The sequence below is a fragment of the Rousettus aegyptiacus genome, unplaced genomic scaffold (genome assembly GCF_014176215.1).
Source record: "Rousettus aegyptiacus isolate mRouAeg1 unplaced genomic scaffold, mRouAeg1.p scaffold_m13_p_12, whole genome shotgun sequence".
NCBI lineage: Eukaryota > Metazoa > Chordata > Mammalia > Chiroptera > Pteropodidae > Rousettus > Rousettus aegyptiacus.
This window is the reverse complement of record NW_023416287.1, coordinates 73,982,247-74,008,490: the sequence shown is the minus strand read 5'-3', so window position 1 is coordinate 74,008,490 and position 26,244 is coordinate 73,982,247. Positions and strand designations below refer to the sequence as shown.

Sequence of the window (26,244 nt, the reverse complement as noted above, 5' to 3'; positions counted from 1 at the left end):
TCTGGGTAAATATTCTTACCCTCTAAGCTCCATCCCCTCACAAAGAGCACACTCAAACCCCCTCCTGCCTCTCTCAGCTTGAGTAGACAGAATTGCCTAGCTGTTTGGTATAAATGCAGACTTAGGGTGCCAACCCCAGAGATTCTGATTCTGTAGCAATCTACATTTTTGACACACTCACCCACTGGTTCTGGTGCATGTTAAACTTTGCAACTTGCTGGTTTAAGAAATACCATGAATTCTGAAGATCACTTGAGCCAGACATAATCTCACATGTCGGTCTGTTCCCCTTGAAAGGTAAGTTAAAAAGAACAAAAAGAAAAGAAAAAAAAAACAGGCTTTCTTTTCAAATGGTCTACTATTCCAGCCTTAAACGTTCTCTCTCTTCTCTCCTGCTTCTCTCAGGCTTCCAAGCTCCTGGCACTAGTCTGGTTTCTGAGCTGCATCACGCTTACCTCACTACAGAGCCACGGCAGGTCTGCTTTTGTGCTTCTATGCCCCTACCCTGGGCACTCTCTAAGGGTAAGTTTTCTGTGTTCCTAAGAGTACTTAGCATAACGCTGCAGACCAAGCTGGAAAAAGATGCTTTACCATAACTTCAGAATGAGCCATTTAACTCTGTGGAACTCTGCCCAGCACCACCCCTTCTATCTGCGCGGATAACCCAGAGGTGACTGTTGTAGAGGCAAAGACCATCATCCAATAAGGCTCTGAGTCCCTACCAGATGTAAAGCCCCAATTAAAATCTCAAAACTCCCTTCCAAAATATGGGGACTTAGAAATAACAAGTATTGGTGAGGATGTGGAGAAAGGGGAACCCTCATGCACCTTTGTTGTGATTGTAAATTGCTGCAGGCACTCTCACAAACAGTTTGGAGGTTCCTTAAAAAGTTAAAAATAGAACTACCATATGATCCAGCAATTCCGCTTCTGGGTATTTATTTGAAGAAAACAAAATACTAATTCAAAAAAACATATGCATCTCTATGTTCACTGCAACATTATTTACAATAGCAAAGCTAACCTAAGTGTTAGTTCTCTGATAGATGAATAAATAAATAAGATGTGTCTGTCTATCATCTATCTGTTATTCTATCTACTGATAAAATACTACTTTACCAAATAGTAAAAAAAAAGAAGGAAATCTTGCCATTTGTGATAACATGGATGAAACTTGAGGCCATTATGTTAAGTTTGAATTAAGTCAGACAGAGGAAGAAAAATATCATATGATCTCACTTATATGTGGAATCTAAACAAATAAAAAAATACAAAACCAAGTTCACTGATACAGAAAACGAGTTGGTGGTTATCAGAGGTGGAGGGTGAGGGGTAGGTGAAATAGATCAAAGGTACAAACTTTTAGTTATAAAATAAATGTCTGGGGAGGTAATGTACAGCATTACATTACATGGCAACTACAGCCAATTGTACTGTATTATATATTTGAAAATTGCTAAGAGAGTAGGGTTTACAAGTCTTCACAAAAAAAATTTTGTAACTATGTATGTGGATGGATGTTAACTAGACTTATTGTGCTGCTCATTTTGCAATGTATACAAAAATGGAATCATTATGTTGTACACATGAAACTAATGCAATGTTATATGTCAATGAAAAGAATAGATGGGGAATCAAAATCACGTACTAAACATGACTGTTGACAGGTCACCTGATCAAGAGCTGGGGTGATGGAGGTGCAGGGTGTGGGCCTAGCCCACGGGTGGGCCTGTTAGTTGGTCAGAGGCATCAGTCTTGCTGGGTCAGTTGTTGGGATCCCAGAGAACATCAGGGGAGGTGGCAGGAGGTGTGCACACGGTCACAGCTCCTGCCGGAAGAAGCACTCAGAGCAAAGCCCCTGCTCAACGCACAGGAAAATCATCTTTGTCATTCAAAGGAAAGGGATGCAGGCCTCCTACAATAGCAATAATCATGATAATAAAACTTTACGTTTGCTCAGGGCTTTGCCACTACCAAGTCTCTTCCATGATCTTTTCACAATCAACTATGAATTAGGTAAATTGTTACCTCTAGTTTGGGGAGGAGGACATGAAAGTTCCCAGAGGTTAAGTGAACAGCCCCAGGTGACGCAGCTGGATGTGTTAGAACCCCGTTTCCTGATGCTGAAATTTCATGCGCTCCCCATGACACCACATTGCTTCTCACCCACGGGCTGCACCTTTTTAAGATGTAAACTCCCAGAGAAATACTTTTCCATAAAGATCTAACTCATTTTACATGCAGAGTTTATTTCATAAATTTTAATTAAAAAACCAGAAAGAAGTGCATTTTTAAATACATTTAATCAGTCATTCAAAAAACGTTAACGGAGTACTGAGTACCGAGTAAAAGCACTGTGCCGGCACTGTGGGGGATACAAGCAGTGTAAGGCATGGACCTATCACCCTAGTTCTCTGTCACCATCTGTTAACAATTGTGTGTAGTCTGCTCATATTTTTGAAGAGAGTGTCGAGATTTAGTTTGAGCTTTACACCCAGGGACTCAACGCCTATCTGGTGATGGGCTTTGCTTCTCCAATGACCATGTCTGGATTATTCACACCAATGGGGGAAGTAATGCCAAGCAGAGTCCAGCAGGGTTGAATGGTTCATTCCAAGATTACTGTTAAAGAATCATTCGTCTCCATGGACATTATCAGATATGGTTCCCACCCGCAGGGAACGTAAACGAAGTGATATGTACAAGCCATGTCCGCTGGTCCACAGAGTGTGTTTTTCAGTGTGTGAAGGTAGTAGTAGCTTTTATTCACATATGCAAATGTCTGCCAAAGCCCAGAGGAGCTAGGCGAGCAGCTCAATGCCACTGCCAAGTGCCTGGTGGCAGCGGCCTGTCAGTTCCCAGCTCAGGACTCCACCCACCTCTGGCTTCACTCAGAGACCTCACCTTAGAGTGGAACCCAAAGTGTTCTCGCAGCTGCAGGTCCTGAAGCAAGGGCATGGCGGGGTTTCTCAGAACCTTTAGATTAATTTCTCAGAGTCATTAGCCAGAAGATACTTGGCTCAGCACCTTTTTGAATGCCAAGTGCTCAGGTTGCGGTTTATAAATTCGTCACCTTTTTTTGTCTTCACCCTGTTCCCTCATCCCAATTAGTTCTCTGCCAGGGACTCTTCCTCAGCTAGTAGCTAACAGCGAATGATGTGTCTGAGATTCCCCCGGGGGATGAGTGAGGTGTGCGCGCGCGCGCGCGCGTGTGTGTGTGTATTGGCACATGCTCACGTGTGGGCATGGGGGTGTGGAAGTGAGAGAGGGTGATCCAAGATCAGAACTAACACTGAATGGGCAAATAATTTCCCCTGAGGGTCATGCCCGGCCTCCGAGCATTCCATCTCCTACAAGAAGCGATCAAATGGAACTGTGCCTGGTTCAGCAGAGCTAATCTGCAAGGGAGATTTTTTTTAGTTCGTGCCCCACCTCTCCTTTCCTCACCTTTGTGGATTTCAGTTCATTTATACATGGATTCAGTTGCTTGTTAGTGTGTTCTGCGGTGCCTCCCTAAGGATATAACTCTGCAGATGGGCGACATTTTTTATTTTCTTAATATTATTCTTGGCTTTTTGGAGAAGAGTTTTTAACGATTATTCCTCCTGGTATTATTTTAGTTTCCAATTACGATGTGGGGATACTCTAGCACACTGCTATTTTGTAAATGGATGTATATGCTTTTGTTAATTGATTCCCCAAACGGGCCCCAAACGTTTGCATTTAGATTGGGTATTAGACTGCTTACATGCCACTGGGCTGGCCCCCTGCCAGCTGGGGGCTCTTAGCTTGCCAGAAGCACGGTGGACACATCTCGTTTCTCTGACACCTGTGCAAACCAGCTTGCCTGCCCTTTGCTTTGCTCCCAGGGAGAAGGAGCTAAGGTGGCACTCTATCGAAGAGGTGTCCAAAAGCCTCAGATCTACCTGTTCTTTTCCTGTAAGAAAAGGACTAGAAAAAAGTTTCAACTCTAGTTCCCTAGACTTTCCATCTTTTTGTGAAAATGCAAAGGAAGGAGAGCTCTGGTCATAATGTCTTAAACCCTGGTCTTCAGTGGCTGAATGCAGAGGACATCAACGGGAACCCCTCCTCTGTGAAGCCCTCCCTGGGTCCCCGCGAAGTTACAGTCCTTTCCTCCGGGTTCTTTCTGTCACTGCTGGGTCCCAGCAGTTGCAGTGCTGTTTTACTTACTAATATGTCTGTTTCATCACTAGACTGTCAAAGGGGGCTGGGATCTCTTTTTCCCACTGATAATCCTGAAGTCTAGATCTGGTTGCTAAATAGATCGAATAAATGAACAAATGACCAGAAACATATGCTATCACAGAGGAGTTATGCTGGAGTACATGCAAACAATGGATGTATAACTTTTTAAAATAATTATTATCTATTTTTTTTAAAAAAATCACAGTATTTAATAAAGTATGAAAGCTAAAGTATGTAGCACATGGTGAACAAAATCCAATCTGTATCAGCTATGGAAACAAGACAGAGTATCTTAAAGATGTCTCAGAAATGCTATAATAAACCAGAGCTGTGATCTATGTTTGGCAGGTAACAGCTCTTTTAAAGCATGGGGTTGCAATTGGAAAAATATATTATGCATCTTATTTCTTATTCTATATGATAGAGTAGAAAGCAGATTGAATCTAGAAGTTCTATTTATTATTATTATTGATTATTATTTTAGAGTTATGAAATCTAATTGAAAGTTACGAAATTAAGATTACAGTATTAATTTAGACATTCCAGTTCAGTGATGTTCTACAACAGTTTCAATGAAGCACATTACCCTTATAGCAGCTGTCCTGTTGAGCAAGCTGCTTGTTTTCTAAGTTGTCTCTGTAACATGTGAGCTTCCATTTTTTTGCACCCCTATGAACCTTAATATTCTCTCCCAGGGAAAAGAGGGATTAAAGTCTTCATTAGAATGCCCCAAATCCCAAAGGTAGAATGTCAGGCATTAGTCAAAAGGCAAGAAAGCTCTGGGAGGGGAGGTCCGGGTATGGAGTTCCTCGAGTTCCAGGATTTACAACTTCTAGCCAAGAACTGGTGGCTGCCCTCACCTCTGGGTCAGACTGGCCCTGGCCATGATAAAGCCTGTCAGAAGCTCATTCGGCAAGTTGGACAGCACCACATGTAATGCTAGCCCGAGGTTTAATGCCGCAATTAAAAGAATAACAAACTTTCCTGCTGAGAAGCCTTTTGGCTACTCCAGACACTTTAATTCCCATCAGAAAACGGCATGTCACTTCCAAGGGTCTCCCACATGGGGGCCACTTTGGAGACCTGAAGGCGTAATTATCTATTGGGAGAGGCAAGGCTGAGGTCAGTCTGGCTGGGGCGAGGGCCTGTCCTCTGGGCAGATATTGGAATGTCTCGGAATCCCAGCCAAACCGAATCAACCAGGGCCATGTCTCATGAGAAGTTACTTTGGGAGGTCATTTCGTCTGCCCTGCTGCTGACTCAGGCGGCCTGCCCCAACCTAACTAGAGTCAGATGAATTCGTGGGAAAAGTTCTGTCGTCACCCTCAAGCCCACCAAATGGAGCTAGTCCCTGAGCCCACAGTATCTGGTGGTGAGCTGCCCACATCTCCTCAAACGGCAAGTTCCAGGGGAGCAGGAACCCTGCCTGTCTTGCTGACCTCTGTGTCCCTGTGCCAGCTCATAATGGCATGCAGTGAGGACAGAAGAGAGAAAGTTCAGCTCTCCCTGTCTGCAATGTGCTCTCTCTTCTCTTCTAGATACACCCATCTCCAAGTCTTGACTCTGTTCACTACAGCCCCCCCCCCACCCCGATCTCTTCTTTCCCAGAGCACTGTGCCCCTCAGTGCCCTCAACATGAATTTCACCTCCCTGGTTCCTCTTAGAGCTGTGTGATCCCCTCGGAGTCCTGGACTCTGTCTTACATGTATCCTCTTTTTACTCTGCAGTATTGAGCACAAAGGTTTTCTCACGTGATAGAAACTCAATAAACAGTAGAAACCTACAACCCCAGAGTGGGAAAGGACCTTAAAGTTTAGTTAGCTAGCCCCATAGGTTTCTAATATTTAGTGTTTAAAAGCAAAGGAAACAATTTGTTTTTCTGAAATGAACTATTATGGAGCCTACTCTCTCATGCAAAAGAGATAAGAAATGAGTTTCCTCGATTGAGGAAAATAGAAGTTTGGAAATCCCTTTTCTGATTTTTCTCTCCCCATTCTGCTCCCTAAGGCAACATTTGAAAATCACTGATCTGTTCAGACCCTTCATTAACAAATGAGAATGCTGAGGGCTAGAGAAATAAGTGATCTCACCAGGTTCACACTTATTTTAGTTGGCAAATTTAGGAGAAAAACCAAGGTTTCTAAAGTATTGCTCTAGTGACCTTTTCATTTTTAAATGTTGCCTGACTTTTGGCTGAGAAGAGGAAGAAAGGAAGGAAAGAACGAGTGGTGAGAGGAAAAGGAAACAAAGAAGAAAATGGAAATTCAATGCATCTGGATGAGATTAATTTAATATTCTCTGCTCTGACCCCAGTACCAACACAAACTTATACTCGGAATAGCAGATCTCCTGTGTCCCAAAAGTCCAAATGTTTCATAAAGAGAATCTTCAGAAAGGGCATTTAGGAGAAAATACCAATAATTCACTCAATTGCTTATTAATATTAAGATTTCACACTGTGTATCGGCTTTGAATTTTGACAATGAGGAATTTGTATGGTTACCAGGGTGGTTCGGGTGGGCGAGGCCGCTCATCCTCAGATTACCTTAGAGGAGAGGAATGCAGAGCATCCCTGCTTCATTTACAAGAACAGTCTGTCTTAGTCCTGCTTTTTCTGGGTCTCGTTTCCTGTTATGTGCAGTTTTTCAACCCCCATGACCTCCCCCACTTGTAGCTTTGCCCAGGCCTGCCTTCGCGGCCCCATGTGTCTGCCATCAATGCAGGGTAAGCCGTGGAGGGCGCCCGAGTATCGACTGGGACGTTTCTGCTTCGTCTCATCCTCTGCACTCCATTTCCCAGGCTACTTCATAACTAAACAGAGGCTCAGAAAAATTAAGGACCCCGCCTGAGATCAACCTGGCTAGTTAGTATTACTAAGGTTTAATGCCCAGGTCTGTGGATATCAAACTTACACTCTGTCTATACTCTCCGTAATTGCTCCTTAAAATTGACTTGAACTCAGTGATGCCACAGTTAGTATGACAAGGTAGTTATACTAAAATCATAATATTCAGAATCTGTAGTTGTATTAAGATCAATTGAAAACTCTTCCATTTTTAATCAATCATTCATTCATCGAACAAATATTTATTGACAAATTACTGCGTCCCAGACACTGTTATGGTGTTGGGCACACCTCACGGGGTACTTGAACATGCCTATGGATGGAGCGCTAATCCTGTTTGGGTGACATGTCCCCCTCAGCGTATCCTGGGAGAAAGTTGTCATGATGCTTAATAGGATTCTTAATGTTTTCTTATTAGGTTTCAAGAGAATCACTGAATCTGGTGCTTAAATGTATATTTTTGATAAATTGGGGAACAGTGGGAAGAAGGTAGCCATAATGAATAGAACAAATCCATTTATGAATGTATCAATTAACATTTTAGTGGCTATTAATGGATATATCAGTAGCCACCTTAGTGCCATGTAAGCAATAGTTATTTTATGGGTAGGTTCCCACCTAACTCTTGAGGGCATGGGTTGGGCTTTATTCATCTTTGTATCTCTCATAGAATCCAGCCTTGTGTAGATGTGAAATATACTCACTGATTGACCAGTATACTTTCTAATATCATCATTTGCTCAACAAGTGATATAGGTCTGTCCACCTTAGGACTCTCCCCTAAGGCACCTATAGCACTTATCTAACATGGCAAGTTCATCTTCAAGGCCACATTTACATTTTATCAATGTAGATATTTACCGCCATGGTATCATCCTTGGGGAAAATTGTTCTTTTCCACCTGTGGCTGATACTATTAGTTTGATTAGATTCAACTTTCTAGTTCTGGAGATGAAACTACTTGCCATAGGGTAGAAGGGGCAGGATGTGTACCCAAGAAGGGACACAAAGGGTCACAGTTTTTCACCATTCCAGGCAGACCTCTGTGTATGCTAGGCAGAGAGGGGAGCAGACGGGTTCTCTTAGTCTGTGGGGTCCCCATGGAAATTGAGTTCATCCTTAGCTGGTCAAGGGAGAAACTTCTCGTATCACGAGTCTGAATAGGTACAGTGAGTATGGCACAGACTAGATGAATATCTCGTTTTTTTTCAGACTACCCCAGAGATATGCCTTTGTGTCCCTGCTATTTGTAGGGACACGGCCCTAACTGTGCAGACCTGACTCTTATAGAGAATGGTTAGACATCTGGGCCTAGGCAATATAGGCCCAAGGTATCCATCAATTCTTTACATATATGCAGGTAAGATCCAAACACTTTTACTCGTCAACCTTTGTATTTGGGGCTAAACTCAAACTGCTGTGATTATAATGAAATGTATCACAGTCAACTTTGGATATGAACGCTATAGGCCCTAACTGATTTAGAGAATGGTATTGTGACTCAAAGAAAGGCAGTATCGTTACACAATGGTATCATAAACTGTGCTTTGTCTGTGGTATACACCCTCCCTATGCCCTTCCATTTTATCAATGCAATGATGCTGGAAATTTTTAAATCAGAGAGTTTGTAATAAGGCTTAAAGCGAAGATTCCTTTGAGAAAGAGAACATAATGATTTATGTTTACATTTGGTGGTAAATGCCAGGTTTGAAAGTTTTTCCTAGCGCAGGTTTGGACCTAAAGACACACAGAGAGAGTTAGAAGTGAAGGTTGGGGGAAGTGATATATAAGATCGGGACATGCCTCAGATGATGTGTGTGATAAGAGAATATCTATTTGCTAAGAGCTGGGCTGCTAACCTCTACAATGGTCTCAGTAGATCCTTGAATAACATCATTTTGTTCAACGTTGCTTTGTTAAAATGTTGATGAGATAATGTAGGAAATTAACTCTTGTTTATATCAATTTGCCTATGGTAAAATTGGTTTTGTTAGACATCATCCTGCTTAAAGTCATAGAACCTGTTGATAATGTTAAGTGAGGACGTACTGTACATTCTCAGGATATCACTTCACTGAGGCTGCGGTGCAGCCATAGAATAAATAGTGTAGCCATTATTGAGCACCCCTCCAACTGCGCACCACGCAGGCTAATGGTAAGTTTCCAGGGCTTATCTATGCTGAAGATTGGTCAGCAGAGACCTTCAAAGAAGCACATGCTCTGATCACAGCCCAGAGTACACTGACCCTTGGCAATGGATTTACCCAAAGTCACTGTCAGAAAAGTACTTGAAAGCATTCTGAACTAGACACAGTCTTCAGTGTTGAGAAATGATGTCTGGGAATTCCACTCAGCCTCCCCACTCTTCCAGCCCAGCACTCACTCCAATAATGGCCTTGTGATCTCATCCTCTGAGACAAATTTTGAAGGCAGAGTGAGCCTGATGTATGTAAATCTTGTACCCGAGCCAGACTCTCCCAGAGGGGTTGCCCTGAAGAAAATCTATTACCCTAATCAATTACCAAACTTCCAAATGAAATAGATTGTTCACTCTTGCTGGAAGACTATCAAGCCGTCATTTTTCTTGGTAATGAGCAATAGTGCAGAGGGGGAATTGCATTTTCTTCGTGGCACTGGACGAAGGGTTCCAGTAAGCAGGGTCTGGCCAGGAAAACTGGGAGTTACCTGCCAAAATGATGGAAAGGTGTCTGGAAACCTCTCTTACTCCTAAAATGCTCTCCAACAAATTTCTCTTGACTGTTTGGTATGGATCAGGCAGTTTGCTCGATGGGGAGGGTATAAAATAAGAAAGGACCCTTCCTCCTGGCTAGTGAATCTCCCCACCTGGCTTTGCTCCCTCTTCCCTACTCCCTCCATGCTGATCCAGTTCACCCCAATTCCTCAGCTATACCTGATGAGGATAAGAACTTATATGGGACCCTTACCTTCATTATCTGACAGGGCCTGGGATTAGTCTGGTGCCCAGGGATTTACCACAGGCCAGGTACACAGTCTGTAAGCATTTCTCTTTCCCCTGAAATGTGCTCCTTACATGCTACTGGACTCCTGCGCGGTATACCTACCCAGCCTCCTAATTCCTCTTTGGAGTTGGAACAGAGTCTCAAAGTTTAGTCTGCTTGGCCGAGTTCTTGCTTAGCTCTTCCCCTCAGCATTGAGAGCCCTCCCCACCCCTTTTAACCTCTCTCTTCCTATGAGCAAGCTGATGACTCAGTGCCTTGATGCCACAGCCCACCTGTCTTTAACTGCTGTGTGTCCCCTGGGAATTTCCTGCATTGGTGCTTCCTCAACCAAACTGAACCCTCTGGTAAACAGACAGAGGTCTGACCCCTGTGTGACAGTGTCACACCCCTTGAAATCTGTGCTCTTTCTCCAAAGCAGTGCTTTTTCTGAGAGATCCTTCCAGGGGGCAGGACTTGACACAAATAGGAGAATTTCTACTGGAAGAATTTGGGATACTTAGATTAGTCTTCTCTTTCTTTCTCACCTAGTTCCAACTTCCTTCTTCTTATGCACATATACCTGAAATGCCAGACTGTCCTAGAAGCTCTTCCTAGTTTTGATATTTACCTACCTGGTACTCACCTTTTGGATGGAGCGACATCTAGTTATTTAACAGATAAATATGAACCATTATGATCAGGCAATAATAAAGAGGTGTATAAAGGACCATGAGAGCAAACACATGAAGAGGGTTATTGATCCCACTGAGAATGGGGCATGGGACCAGGGACATTGTAAAGAAAATACTTGAAGTGGGCCTTAAAAGAGGGGTAAGAGTTGGGTCTTCCAGGGAAAAAGTACACTGAAAGAATCCACTGCTATGAGTGACATATGAGCATCTGAAAGGAGTTTTTAAATTGCTATATAACTCCTAGAATTTCAGAGATCTGCTGCCCCCAATACAGTTCCTGCCCCATAGGTGCTACATCCTAGTTGAGAAAGGTTCCTCACACAGTAAACAGTTGAACAAAAACATAAAGCTACATATTATAAAGTGCTACGTTGGATATGAACAAGTGCCAAGGATGTGTCAAGTGCCAAACTGGCCAAGTAATGCTGGGAGTGACCCAGTAAATGATTAAAGGGGAGTTAATACATGAGCTAGGAATAGGGACCTTTCTGCTGTCTATAAAATCAAATGGCATGGGTGGCTCTCTTCTTGCCTCTACCCTGCAGAAAACTCTATTGGATTTCGAGGAGAGAAGCGGGGAAAAAGAAGTCTTATTAAAAGTAACAGGACTCAGTGTGTATGTGTATGAGTGAGCGTGTATCCAAAGAAATGTCTGACAGTGCAGCTAGCTCTGAAAATGGGCTGGTGGAGAAGTGTCCTGAATTCAAAATGGGGGGAATGGCCTTTGCAAATGCCAGCAGAAAGGCTGGCTGCTGTGCAGGTCTAAGAAAATGAGAATGAGCTAGTGAGGTGTCGTCTCTGTAAATAATTTTCTCCTTTGACTTTGGGGTATCCTCTGGCTGTTCTGAGAGTGATCTGGGGTATCTTGATGCCTTTCTCTTGGTGGGGCAGACACCTGAGTATGTGGATGGTAGCTGAAAGCATCTTCATTCTGCAGCTGGTTGGAGCACTGGTCTGGGTCCCTTTCTACAGGCAGGACCCTGACTAGCAGGCAAAAGGAAATGTGATATTGTGATAGTCCGTGAAAGAATGGGCCAGGCTACACTACGGGCATGGCAACCTGCTCTGTACACCATTGGCAGCAGGGCCTGGGGGCAGGTGGCAGCTCCCTGTCTCCACTGGCAGGAGCAGCATGAAGGGGCCTGGGAGTGTTGGTGGGCTTGGTCCTTAGTTCCATGCTCTTTCTCATTTTCTTCTAAGTACAGCTAGGTGCATTGGGTAAACCACTGGAATCAAGATTCAGATTCTAACTCTCTGATCTTCATGATCTTCAGGAGTTCACTTAATTTCACAGAGACTTATTTTTCTCCCTGATAACATGGGAATTTTATTGACTACTTTATAATGCAGAACTGTGTCAGGTTTAAAGGTGAGAATAATTGTAATCAATACTTGACATTCTATAAGAAGCCCTCAAAATGTTCTCTTCCATGCTCCCCAATTTTACAGAAAAGAACCCTGGGGCTCAGAGAGGTTAAGTGTCACTGAAGTCACCCATCAAAGGCAGGAATGAGGTGGAAACCTAGGAAGTATAGCAAGGAGGTGAGGGAGAAATGCTCTGGGCTCAGCTCTGCCCTAATTAGCTGTGGGATTTTGAACAATCTCACCTCACAGGCTTTACGTTACCTCTCTGTTAAGTGGAGGACAGATCTAATCCTCTATGGCCTCCCCTCGTTCTGACATTGAGGGAATGTCGCTCATTTTTTTGTTCAGCAGAGCCCCAGCCCATGACTCACAATGCTCTGTGTTCCAGGAGAAGCAACTGCGTGGGTCCCCAAGTCAGACAGATCTACAAAGAAAATTTATCTCAATGGAACTGTTCAAAGGCTTTGGGCCTCAACAATTCCTTTGAGAACAACCCAAGGAGGCAGGGGTGAGGACCCACAGAATGTAGGGTCATTCATGGTCTTTAAAACAGTGGATTGCCAACACAAGGCGACCTGGCCTTCCAAGTCTTAACTTTTCCATTCTCATTCTTTTTCCCTTCCCTCAACACCCTGAAATGCAGTAACAGTCTTATCTTGGCTTTCTGGTAAATATCTTTTTCTCTTTTTAAACCTTGATCTTCATAGCATTATTTAACTCACTGCAGCTTGGAATACTGCAGAAACACAGTACACACTGATTAGCGACTGACAGTAGCACTGCTAGGAGTATGATCGGGTCAGTTTGGCAGTGGTAGGAAGGCTATGTGGAGGCAATTGTGGTTTTAGTGGAGAGAAGACAGGTGGGTTTTCGAAGTGAGGAGAAGTGAAGGGCAGGGTATCAGAGGCTGGTGGGAGCAAGGCTTGTGGGAGACTTGAGGACCGTAGCGGCCTCAGCTAGCGTGTGAGTCAGAGTTGGGAGGAGTACCTGGCTGGGTCAGGTGGGGGTAGAAATTCCGCCACTGTCTGGGCCCCATTGGAAGACCTTCCTTTGCTGGGAGTGGGAGGGGGTGGGTGTTTCTCCCCCAAAATTCTATTTTCCTAGGAAGGTGATTTTCTGTTCTCAGCTTGGCCCTTTCTACTGTCAATTCTACTGAAAGAAACCCAGCAGAAAAAAAGAGTGGGGTAAAGGCAAGTGGCCCTGCCACATATCCTGGTTGGCTCTTAGAGAAGAAAATGAGAGAGGAGGCAAAGCTAGGCTTTGTGTCCCACCTCCTGTGAAACACGTAAGCGGGTCTGTACACAAACATGGGCTCATACGAACAAACCAAACCCGGCCAAAAATACTGGAAAAGGCAACAGATGCTTCCAATTAAAACGTCGGCATCTCCAGAGAAGCCGCATTCTCACGTGGTGTGGGTGCTTGGGGCCGAGGGCTCCTGGAAGGGACAACATATGGAAATCTGTTTGCATTGTACCAGGTCCCAGATGCCACGTAAGACACCGCCTTGACCTTGCAATTAACACATCGGCTGTTTCTAGGATGCGGTATGTGGATGCAGGGGAAAATCAGGAAGTCGTGAGACGGAGCAATTGTTCCCACTGCATCCCATAGGAAGCGAGGGGGCCCAGGAGCAGTCTCGGGGAATATCACCCTGTGGGCGTCCTCATCTCCATTTTCTTTCCTCTTTGCCTCCATTTCCTCGTATTCTTCAACACTATTATAGAAGGGTACCAGTTAGTGGGAAAAGGCTGTCAGAGGATGTGTGTGAGGAAACAAAGGGTCGATCCCCCTGTTGTGCCTTTGCGTGGGGGTCCAGGGCACGCCCTGGAGTGTGCAAGCAGCATACAGAGTCATAGCTGCTCCCACCTGGCCATCCTCCTAAATCCTTAATAAAATTATTCCTTTCTAATTGGCTTTACTGTTTACAGGTCCTCATCTCTTCCTCCTTCCAGAGTAGCTTTGTTTTGCTTTTTTCCAAACTCTCTTTCTAGCCTCAATTGGGTAACAACTAAGGAAACCAGTGAAAGGGGCGGGAAATAGCAGAGGAGCAGAAAGGAAACCGACGTCGTTTTTTTTCCAAACTTTTACCATCTCCTTGAGCCAACAGGAGGTGTGTGTTTGAAAGGGTGCTTTTTCTGATAAATGAAATCTCCTTCCAATTATTTTTATTATCATCATTATTCTAATAAAATCCACATTTTATAGTTTAAGATCCAACCAGACTAATGTCCACAGACAGGAAGAACAATGGAGAAATTAATGAACTGAATCCTCATTTGTGTTTCTGAAGGGAAAGATGATAATTTGTTGGGTTTAATAAGCTCCTGGATCGAGTTGTTACCATAGGCCAGTGCTGCTAAGCCTGGGCACCCACCCACTGGGTAATGCAAGATGTGAAACTCAAATATTTTTATGTGAACTCAAACACATTTTTATTTCTTAATGGTCACCATTACTAACCAGATAAGAGAAAGACCTATCTACATAAAACAAACAAATGATTAGTTTTGACAACGGCAGCTTAAACAGGATGTTAATTAGCAGCCATAGAGATGGGAAGGTCCTGGATGGGAACAATTACGCAGACGAACCCGCAGTATGGCTACAATGTGCCAGGGTCCCATCCCTCACCATATGGCTGCAGTCTGGCGAATGGCTCGTTGGCAATTCATTACCATATCGCTTAGAACTCAGGAGTGAATAGTTTATGATTAGCCAATTCATTATGCTATCCTTGGTACCTCGAGGGGACCCTGAGGGCTTGCCTCTCCTGTTGTGTTATTTTAAGGACATATGACAGGGAAGGAACAGCCCTCCCTTCCCCAGCTGCCTCAAAGTACTGTTTGCTGGAAAGTTTGCTGGAATTGAGATAGAATCTTTCAAAAGAAAATAAACAAGCAAAAAATCCCTGCAGTCATGAACTGTAGCCACAGCTGGAACCACTGGAACATTCCAGGACATAAAAACAAAGATTCCCTCCTCCTTGCCTTCTATCCCACTGAGGACACATCAGCCAACCTGTGAGTACAATTTAGCTACAGCAAGAGTGTGATCGGAGAGAAATAAACACTAAACACCCTTAGACCAGGACACAGGAAGCTGTGGCTTTCAAGGAGGAGTTCTATTACTAACTTTGGGTAAGTCGACTTGATCCTCGACCTTTAGCTTCAGAACCCCATAAAACAGACACAGTCCTCTCTGTGTTACCCACTTCCCAGTGGTGTGGGGAGCATCGTGAGAGAAGGGTCTTTGACAGAGAAAATTACTCTGAATACATGGGGCTGATTACACTGCCTCAGATCAGCAGGTGAGCTATCGGAGAAATTTATTTTCAAATCATTAGCACAGGTGGGCAAGGAAGAAGGGGCATGGTCTCTCTTATTGGATCCATTGCTGATGAGGTCTGCCCACGTTCATAATTTAGCATTTTAACTAGAGTTGCCGAGAAAAAATGTACGGGACTTTGCATATGGGGAAAAAAGTGGAGATGAAGCTGAGGACTAATAGGAATGCAACTCACAGGGAACCTAGCATATTAGCAGGAATACCTGAGTAATCAGAAGAACATTAAGACAGGAGGGTTACTATAAGAAACAACAAGAAACAGAAGGAACAGAAAAGGGAAGGACACTGAAATTAGTTACATGCTTATGATTTGCTAGGTGTTTGGCTGGGAAGGGATGTGGCACTATGGAAGGAAGTCCCTCAGTGAGTGCAGAGCATAGGACGATTCCGTACTGGTTAATGTGCCTGACATAGTGATGCCTTTTGTAGAGTCTGTTCTGTAAAATCCACCGCAGCCCCGTCCCCCAATCCTATAAAACCTGCCTATAAGTATAATCCCAGGTCGCAACAAAGGTCCCAGGATCCTAAAAACATATAAAGCACCATCATGTGTCACAGACATTATCACACCTCTGCATCATAAATATAACCGTAAAGAAGCATGCTTGCCACAATCAACAGTAATTATACATTTAATCGACTCTAATTTTGTTTCCTTCTTAGAATTTCAAAGAACTCTGGGGAAGGCTTTCTGTGGCCTAGGTTCCTGGTAAAAGCTATCCAGGGAACTTTAAAATGATGCCTTCTTCTTGTGATAAATGTGTCTGCAGTAAAAATTTAGGCATTAAAGAAGGAGAATATTTTGTTAATCATTCTTAAATAAAACAAAACAAAAACAACAAAATACAGGTCTTTCTCAGAATCTTGCGTATTTAAGGAAGTCCCACTCAAGAAATCCAGAGACCTGGGTCTGAGTTCTGAGTTTGACACTGATTCATGGTGGAACCTTGAGTGTGTCCGTTAACTTCTTTAGATCTCAGTCTGCTCACCTACAAAGTGACTGTAAGGCACACTGTACTGCATTGGTTAGATAAGCTCTAATAAAATGTTTCTCAGAGCATAGCCTCCCAGATCTGAGTGACTGCAGAGATCCAGAGTTGTGCCCTTGCTTTGTGGATACTGCAGAATGCATCCGGGTACTTTTCAGCTCCATCACTCTAGCATCCCATGATTCAGTGTTGTTGCCTATATTTACGATATATGGGGATTCACTGACCCTTGTCAACAACACAAACTCTAGACATGAAACTATTCCCATGAGAATGGGGATGTGTTTTATGGGTCAGCTTCCATATCTGGCAAGCCCAGCCAAAACCCACAGTGTCTGGTGGGGAAAGTTAGACCCATAGACAGATCATGTCAGTACAATATGGTAAGTGAAACAATAGTCTATCAGAAGTTTCCTTAAAGTTTTTTCCCCAGGCTCACCTGCAGTGGAACAAGTGGGGAATTTGTTAAGTGCACATTTCTGCTCTACCTTTGCCTCATGAATCTGAATCTCTAGGAGTGAAACTTGGGGATCTGACTGTTAATAAGCCCTCCAAGGCTTTCTGCCTGATCCAAAAGTTCATTATGGGCAAAATTAGCTGTGGGAACTCAAGAAAATATGGCATAGCATCCTTCTTGCCTTTATGGACCACTTATTTGAGCTCCATGTTTGTCTAGGTTCTATGGGAAATCCAATAACATAGAAGATAGAATCCATTCCCTCCACGATCTTATAGCTTATACTTTTTTCTAGAGCAATAAAACCAAGACATCATAACCAGAGATAAGAGAAAAAAAGCAGAGTTGGAGCTTTTCCCTCATGATATTCTTGCTATAGCCAGCTGCAATGACCTACCAACTTTCTCCCCTATGAATCTCCTTTCCCCAGGGCAGAGGTCACTTGACTCACCACAGGGAGACTTAGCTATAGCCAAGACTCCGGGACCCATCCTATCCTAGGAAGATGTTAAGCAGCCAATGCAGGGATGTCTATCACTGCCAGTTCTGCTGTGTCCATGTAACTCTTATCAGACCTCAGATGCATTCTGGGCTTCTGCTTCATCATTATCCCATGCCGTCCCATGTCCTAGAACCTCTACAGCCCTTGCTCTTCTATATCTATGACAGGGACATGGTATTCACCAGCAGCCCTGTGAATGAAGGCAATGCCACTTTTTTCTACCTGGCAATGATAAAACAAACAAACAAAAAAGCATTTTCACAAATACCATTGCATTAGAACTATACAACAACTTACATATTTCCCAGAAAGATGGTATGTTTATTTTATGGATAAGTTTAAGGGTCTTAGTGAAGTTTACAAAGCTGGTGAATGGCAGATCCAAGTCTCAGATCGTAGTATGTGTTTATCACATAATAATCAAAGGTCTTTAATCTAGGGGAATGTCTGTGGACAGGATATAACTTGTCTTCTTCTGGGTATATCCAGTACTTGGAATGGCCTCTGGTGGCTTTAATGAGCCAGTTTTTCGGAGTGGAAATAGCTTAGCGTTTGGAGTCCCTCTGTTTCTTACTCTCTGCGTGATCTTGGGCAATTTTTAGCCTATCTGACCCTAAGGTTCCTTATTGCTAAAATGGGACAATAAATATATGCTGGAGGATAATGCTGAGTGGATTGAATGCAGTAATGTAGGTAATATCCTTGGCTCAATAAATGTTAGCTTCCCTTCCATTTCCTTTTTCTTCTCCTGCATGTGGAGCCCGGGATACTTGTCCCTTTTCACTTCTGCAATGGAGGGTCAGTTTCATCCCTTCCAGGTCCTAGTGACTGTTGAGAAATGCTTTTTGCTGTGTTATCTGAGGACAGCAACTTGGCTTGTCTTCACCAGATAACAGCGAATCCCTTCCTTCCCACAGCTCTATAGCAACCCCACCTCTTTCTGAAACCAGATAGAACCCTGTGAAAAGGAAGGGATGGATACATCTAAGTTTGCTATTTTATCTGCATCTGTCCCTGACCCTTGCCACCCTGACTGTCGGCTGGTCACAGTCACAGTGGAACACAGAAGAAGGGGCTGGGAACAAGAAAGGCACAATGGTTTCAGCGGCCAAGGTCTTTCTTGGGGAATTGAAGACCTGTGTGTACCTACTAGAGGCTATGAACACTCACTCATCACAGTAAAACCCGGATTTCAGGGTAGAAAATATTTTATGGTGACTCAGCATACCAGAGTGACACTAGTGCCCCTTGGGGTAGGTTTAAATATAGGCCAAGTTGCCAGGAGGAGTGATTATTTCTACAAAGGATAATCTTTTTCACACACTATATTCTTTCTCTCTATGCCCCCCTTTTAAAAATAATAAGTAGCCAATTATTATCAACTTATTTGCTGCTTCTCATAATTACAGTATCCATGATCAACTCACTGGAGTCTAATTTGATTCTAGAGTTATTTCGTAGAAATGTTCCATCACTGGGCATGATGGGACTCTTGAATCCAGCCTCACTCTGTTGGGCTCATGGAGCTCAATTAATGCACACAGAGAGGGACAAAGAAGAGGACGAGAAATGGCAGGACCCTCAGTCTTGCTGAGTTGCAAAGTCCCGCCACATTCATTATTTCTTTTGATACTCACACCAGCTCTTTGAGTTAGCTAGAATAGATATTATCATCTCCAGTTTACAAACCGGAAAACAAACCCAGGTCAAATCATAAGGCGGTGCCCAAAACAGGATTAAAACTTGCCTCTAAGGATATTAATCAATGCTTTTAATAGTGATCAATTCTGTAGTGCTTTGAAGTTTGCAAAATGTTTTCAAATTCCTGATCTTATTTGATCTTTACAACAACCATGTGTGGCAGAGAGGAAATTATAATATCCGTTTTTACAGAGGAACTAACTTTGGTTTAGAGAGGGGACTTAGTCAAGCCTTTAAGGTGTGAGCACTGGGATGAGAACGCTGGGCTCCTGCCTTCTGATAAAGGGTTTTACTCCATTGTAGGACCCCTGGAAGCCCAGAACTCTCTAGAAACATGTGTTTTAAAAGTAACAAGAACAGCCACATGACATCACAATTACATTTTGTACAAGAGGCTATTCTCTGAGACAGAGGATCTTGATTTAGGGACTCCGTGAGCCTGTCCTGAGATCATGTTCATATATATATACACACACATACATACACACACACGCATATGCATATGCATGTATATGTATATATAAATCATATTTGGAGGAAAGTCTTTAAAACTTCCGTCAGATTTTCTAAAGAGTGTGTGACCCCAAAACATCCCATGAGTTAGATGATTCTGGTCTCTTCTCCCCAATGGAGGACTACGATGGTACTGGTGGAGGTCTTGGGACTGGGAAGAAGGTTGAGAAGGCTTCAGGGGAGACCAGGGGAATAGGGTCATGTAGGCCAAAGGAGGAGAATATTTTAAGATGTTGGGTTCAGGCAATGGTTACACAGCGACAAGTGCTGCTGAGACCAAAGGCTTAGGACAAGCTGGCACATCTGGCAGTTAGAGAAGTTTCAGTGGAATTGCAGGACCAGAAAGCAGACTGTGATGTATTGAAGAAGATGGAGCTGAGGAAAGAAAGACAGTAAGTACGGAAGTGTTTCTTTAAAGTCTGGCAATTAAGGAAAGTGTAGAGATGGAATGCTAGTTTGGGGAGATGGGAAAGCAGGACCAAGGAAAGTTCCTTCTCTCCTTTTTTTAATTCCTTTTAAAAATGGAAGATGATGTATTTGTCAAGGAAGAATTTAATCAAAAGGGAAGAACCAGGTGAGAATGAAGGAGCCTAATTAGGAGGCAGTCGGGGATGAACACTTAGCTGAGATGGAGGGTTAACTTTAGACTCTCCTGAAGCAGGAATGGTGATGGGAGGGAGAGGTGAGGATACAGAGAAAGTGTTAGCTCCTCACACATTTCCTGCCAATTTCATCTACAGCATTACTTATGGCACTTATAGCAAGCAGTAACTACACCGCCCAGTTGGGCTGTTCCTGTCACCTCCAGACATAAAGCCTCTTGGCTCTGGGCATCTGGCAGATTCTCACTGCCTTTCCTAACCTGTTCTTAGTCTCTCCATTTCCAAGCATCTGGCAATGTCCCTGTCCTGAGGTTTCTCCAGCTGTTCCCTGCAACTTCACCTCAAACCTCCAGCTTCACAGAATTCTCCTTGGGGTGATTTCAATAGTAAAATATAGAACTGTATTTGGGCAATGGTTTTCTTTGTTGTTGATTTATTTGACTGCTAAACCTTTTAGAAAACTTGCACTATACAATATATAGATAGACCACTTTATAGTTATAAAATAGATTATATCTGACGATTTCTGTATAAAGCTTTGTCTCTGGGCCTTGGCCAGGAATACACTTCCACACTGTGTCTAAGGTGCAACCAGAGCCTTCTTATTATTTTACTTTTGGTGCCTTTCCCAGAAACGCGACCTCCTAAGTCTATGAAGGAAACATTTTCAATGAGATCCTGAAGCATATCTAAAGGATTCTTTCCTCCCACTGAAATTCTCCAGGTATTATATTCACAGCCAACCTCTCTAACAGAAAGTGTTCAGACAGCGTTCGAAGGCTGGATATTACCAGATTGTGAAGGTATCTTTTTTAAGCTCCTGAGTCAGGGGGCCAATTTCTCTGGGATTCTGCTGTCCTCCCTACTTGTGAGGACTGTCCATGGCAGGACTGTGGCAGTGCTGGGGCTTACTTTTGAATCCCCTTTCTTTTTAGGGACCCTGCCTACTCTCCTGTGTATCTCACCTGCTCACTGTCAGCCCAATGCCTTGCTGCAATTACAAGAACGATGTTGATTAAATTGGAAAGGATTTTGCTGGAGAAGCCCAAAGCCAGGTGAGGATATGGGTTTTGTTGATATTCAGGGTGGGTTTATATTCTGGCTCTGCCACGAAACCGGTGACCTTGGGAATGTCACTTAACATTATAAGTTTCCATCTTTTCATATAAGGGTAATACTCCTGTAACCTCAGAGAAGGTTGCAATAACTGAATAAATTATATGTGTGAAAACTTGGGGTTGCTCACACCTACTGCTATTGTTAGGGATCAGGGTGACCTTGGGGATGAGAATGGCCTCTTATTATTCATCCCTGTCTTCAACTGTCTGGTTTGGAAATAGATCATCACGTTCATGAGCATGAGGCACTGTCCTTCAGGAAAGTGGTGTTGCCACATGGAGCCTCACTCAGCCTTTGCTCCTATCAGTTGCTACAGTGCCTTGAGTGGCTTTCAAGATCTCAGCAAGCTGGTCAAACTTGTGAGCTGGAGCTTCCTCAGGTTCTGGGAGAGTGATGTTTCATTTCAAATGCAGGCACTGCATGGTTTTTCCTCTCTTTTCCCTGGATTCTCAGCTGCCACAGTGAAGATATTAATTACTCTACCAGTTCAGTGCTGAATTTGATTGTCATGTCTTATGAATCATCATGCATATGTGGTCAAAGTCTCTCAAGAGGTGCAGACAACTTATTAAGGAGTGTGTCTTTCCCTGGGTGTCCTGGAGAGGACCATGGAAGAAGCAGAAATAACTCGCTTCAGAAAGATGGCAAATTGGTCTCTGTCCCAGCAGAAATGCACATCGACGGAATCCTAAGGTTGGAGCTGAGACCCAGCCTTGCCTTTAATCACTGCTTCCTTGACCTGTCCTCAGTGTTTCAACTCCTTGCTCTGTTCTGTCAGTCACCAGGTGACTAGGTGGCATTTTGAGTTCTACGGTCATTCAAGTGAAGTTTGTACCCTTCAGCTTTGTTTAAAATAGAAACATGCTGCCAAGGTCTTAGAGACAATGTCCTTAGACCTCTCTGCTTTTTAATCCTTTTTTCTACTTTGGTCAAACTTGCTACCTCTGTCCACATTCCTGGCTTCTCTTCTTTTGTCACTTTTATCCCGCTTTTCTCTATCTGTTTTTCATTTCTTCCTGATCCCCTTATACCCAAACTCACAGGCATTTGACAAATATCGATCTAGAGGTGGGGATGGAGAGGGCATAGACAGAGGAAGCGGCACATGTGAAGGCCCACAATGTGAGGAGCTCATGGTGTATTCTGGGAAGCCCAGGGTTTGAGGGTGGCTGGCACATGCAATTCAAGGGACAAAAGATGCAGTTGGGAGGAAAATGGTGGCCAGATATTCAAGGACCTGGCTTTCTGTTTTAAGAGTGTTGACTTAATCCCAAAGTTTACAGAGAAATGTTTAAGAAACAATATGTGTGTGACATGACCCGATTCTGTTTTTGAAAGCTCTGGTGCTTTTATGCCAAGAAGAGCTTTGAGGTTGTTAGCTTGGAAACGAATTAAAGCCAAGACAGAATGAGGGCAATGAACAGACTGGAGAAACGTGAAGGAAATAGAAACAATGGGACTAGGTAACCATGTCACTGATGGTGGGGTAGAAAGAGGAGTCAGAGATGGCCCCAAAGTTTTGGTTTGTTCAAATGGGGAGATGATGTTGGTTACTGAGAGAGGAACATGGAACAGTCTGTTCATTTTCTGGCAGGCTTGACGATGAGTGACTACGGACACGAAGCAGGACTGCCAGCCGTGGGAGTGGGAACATGAATGCACAACAGCGCCAGCTTGGGGAGTGAATGATTTCTTCTGCAGAATTCAATCGCACAGGTAAAAGGACGAACATGGCCAACTTGGGCTTTACAAGTGGTTGCTCAGCTCTTCCCTTCCTGGTCCCTGGATAAACATCCTGACACCACCACTCTAGGGAAAGAAGTGTAGGACACTGACAAGGTACACCCACTTTCTGCCTTGCTAGGGGTTCACTGAAAAGGCGAGAGTGCACAGAACATTTGTCCGAGTTGCTCTCCTTTCTGTAGACGTAATAGATAGAAACACAGCTTTCCATTCAGAGGATCAAGGATGTGGCTTGATGTTTCTATTTAGTTCTGAGGCCAAGTCAGACCCCATCAAAGCCTCGTGTGAGCGGCCATTGGACCCTATTCACTGAGCCCAGATATTTTGCCAAGTCCTCATCAAATGCTTAATGCATATAGTGAAAAAAATAGATATGAGGCCCAGAGGAAAGTGAAGATAAGAGAAACCCAGAATCTACAACTAATAAACTAGTATAAAGCAATTCAAAGAGAATTTGGCCTAAGAGTCAGAAGACTAGATTCTTATTCAGACTCTGTGATTTACTGCTTATAGCATATTAGCTCCAAGCACAGCCTCTGGAGTCAGGGCACCTAGCTCAAATCCTGACTCTGCTCTTTAGTAGATGAATGACTTTGAGTTATTGCAAGGTTGAATTTATCTATGCAAAGCACTCGGATTGGTGCTCGATACAGAGGATGAGTGTTACTAATATGGTTATTATTGTTGTTGTTATGAGCTGTATGACCAGAGACAATTCAATTTTGTCTTGGGGCAACAATGTCTTGATTCGAGATAACCCATTTTTAGACTATGTTCTGAAAAGATTTGGGGCTCCTCTATCCTACTCCACCATTTTATTCATTTTATACATTATCTTGGGGTTTCACATAAGTTTTCACTTGAAGAAAGTGATCTGAAAAAAAATGTTGCAAATCATTGGACCAGATGATCCAAGGCCCATTCTCAATAAAAGTACCTGATTTTTTTGCGTGAAAGATATGCTACTGGCAATGGACAGGAGGAAGTGGTCTCACATGAAGCTGCCACAAGCCAGGGAGGGGTTCTTAGAAGAGCTAATTAAAAAGTTAACATTTAGGTGTTTCTAACAGTTGATGAATGTGAAAGAGAAGTTGCAATTCCTCATGAGTAGAGAGTATAAAGCACAAATGCAGAACCAGAACTATGGCGGGGAAAAAAAAAGACTAACAGCTCAATTCAGACCTTTCTTTCCCTGGGGTGGTGGGAGGCAAATGAGCAGAAAGAGCTTCAAGTATAAATGTCCCATGTAGAAGTTTAACCAAAATGTGAAGTGGTGAAAAGCAAAGATGAGAGGCTCCAGTGAGGAAACCACCACCTCGCCATACCCTTTCTTAGTGGACAGGAAATGATGTCCAGAGGAAGCCAGCTTCATAGGCGCATGATGAGTTACCAGTGGCTGTGGCAGTCACTGCTGTTTGTTAACCAAGAAGCCATTCCCCCTTCTTCCTTAGCAATGGCTAGGCACATTGCTGATTGAATTAAAGAAGATATTTCCTAGAGTCCTCTGAGGTTAGGAAGGGCAATAAAGTACCATGCAAGTTAAGGACTTCCAGGAAAAAAAAATATCAGAGGGATATCAACGGCTGACAGGAATCATTTTGTCCTTTCCACGCCTACTTCTTCCTGCTTCCGGGATGGACTGGAGCTGCAGTGACCATCTCAGAGAATGAAGGGACCTTGGAGATGGAACTCCTATGCTAGAATTGGCAGAGCAGAAAGATGGAAAGATCCCGAGTCCTGAAGGCATTGTGTCGCCACCATATTAGCCCTGGACTGCCTACCTTTGAATTCTTTTAAGTTGGGAGAAATAGTCTCCTATTGTATTTAAGCCATTGTTATTCCTGGGCTCTATTCCTAGCCACAGAATGCTGTTTTGATGTCCTGGCAGAACTGGCTGGGGGGCCCCTCATGGGGCTTGACTATCTTGCTTGGCTGTGCTTCTCTCATGACCCCACTGCTCCCATGTGTGGAATTGTCGTGGTGTGTGTGCATGAGCTGAAATCCAAAGCAAAAATAATTTTCAAAGCTGTCAGCTCAGTGTCCTGTGGACTCATGCTCCCTGCTGCCTTCTCATTTCCACTGGAGGATAGAGAGGTTGCTGGTGAATAACTTTTTCTTTCCTGAATTGTTTACTGTATCAAACACTCAATATCCATAGCACAGAATGTTATAATGCTAGCATCTTGCTAAATTTGCTTTTGTATTTTTTTTTTAAATTAAAGAAATAAAACATTACAGGTTCAGTTTAACCCTCTTTGAACTGTCCTTGAGCCTATTCTTCCTCTGAGAATTCATTCTCCTGTACTTGCATGGATCTTTCTACGTGTTTTTAAGATTTTACCACACATATATTTGAATCCATAAGTGATAGACAATACTGTGTTTTAAACACGTATGTAAATGGTAATATGATTTAATTCTTTCCATTCAACTTGGGTTTTCCAGAATCATCCATCTTGATACATGTGTTTAGCTCTCCAAGGCCCACAGCTCTGAAATGTACATTGCTTTTCCATTGCCCTATTGATGAGCATTTAGATTGTTTCCAAATTTTTAATATTGCAAAGAATGCAATAATAAACATCCTTTTACATGTCATATTACACACAGGAGTATTTTTCTAGGGCATATATCTAGATGTTCAACTAGTTGTCATAGAGACACATTTCTTCATGTTTACAAGATACTTCCAAATTGCTCTCTAAGAAGGTTAAAATAATTCATACTCCCTCCAGAATGACAGTACCCGCTTCCCACAAAAATCTGCGATTGTCAGACCATTTAGTTTTTGACAATTGGATGGGTACGAAATGGTATTGTTTTGCTTTAATTGACATCTCCCCAATTATTAATGAGGTAGGACATCTTTTCATATTTTTATAGAAAGCTTTGATTTATACTTCTATGAACTATTTCTATGCTTTGCCTGATGTTTTTACTGGGCTGTTTGGTTTCTATCATTTGTAGTCCTCTCCCTACCTCCACACACATATTTTAGATATTAATCCTTTGTTGGTCAAATCCTCCTGCAAATCTCTCATTTGTCTTTTGGCTTTGTTCTTAGTGTTTTTAGTGATATAGAAGTCTTAAATTATAATGTAATCTAATTTATCTTTTTCTTTTGTGATATTTTTGAATCTTAGTAAATCTTTTCCTGATTAGATATAAAAATACCTTCCGGAATTTTCTTCTAATAGTTAAA

The 26,244-nt window shown here is 43.0% G+C and overlaps 1 protein-coding gene and 1 long non-coding RNA gene across 4 annotated transcripts in view; one reads left to right on the top strand and one right to left on the bottom strand.

Moving 5' to 3' along the window:
• SLC14A2 (solute carrier family 14 member 2) overlaps window positions 1-26,244 on the bottom strand; it is a 318,969-nt gene that overhangs the window by 141,348 nt on the left and 151,377 nt on the right. The window lies entirely within an intron of this gene.
• Window positions 14,384-24,546, top strand: LOC107512340. The gene is made up of 3 exons (XR_001597260.2): window positions 14,384-15,208; window positions 21,116-21,235; window positions 22,894-24,546. It is a non-coding gene; the product is annotated as an uncharacterized LOC107512340 (long non-coding RNA).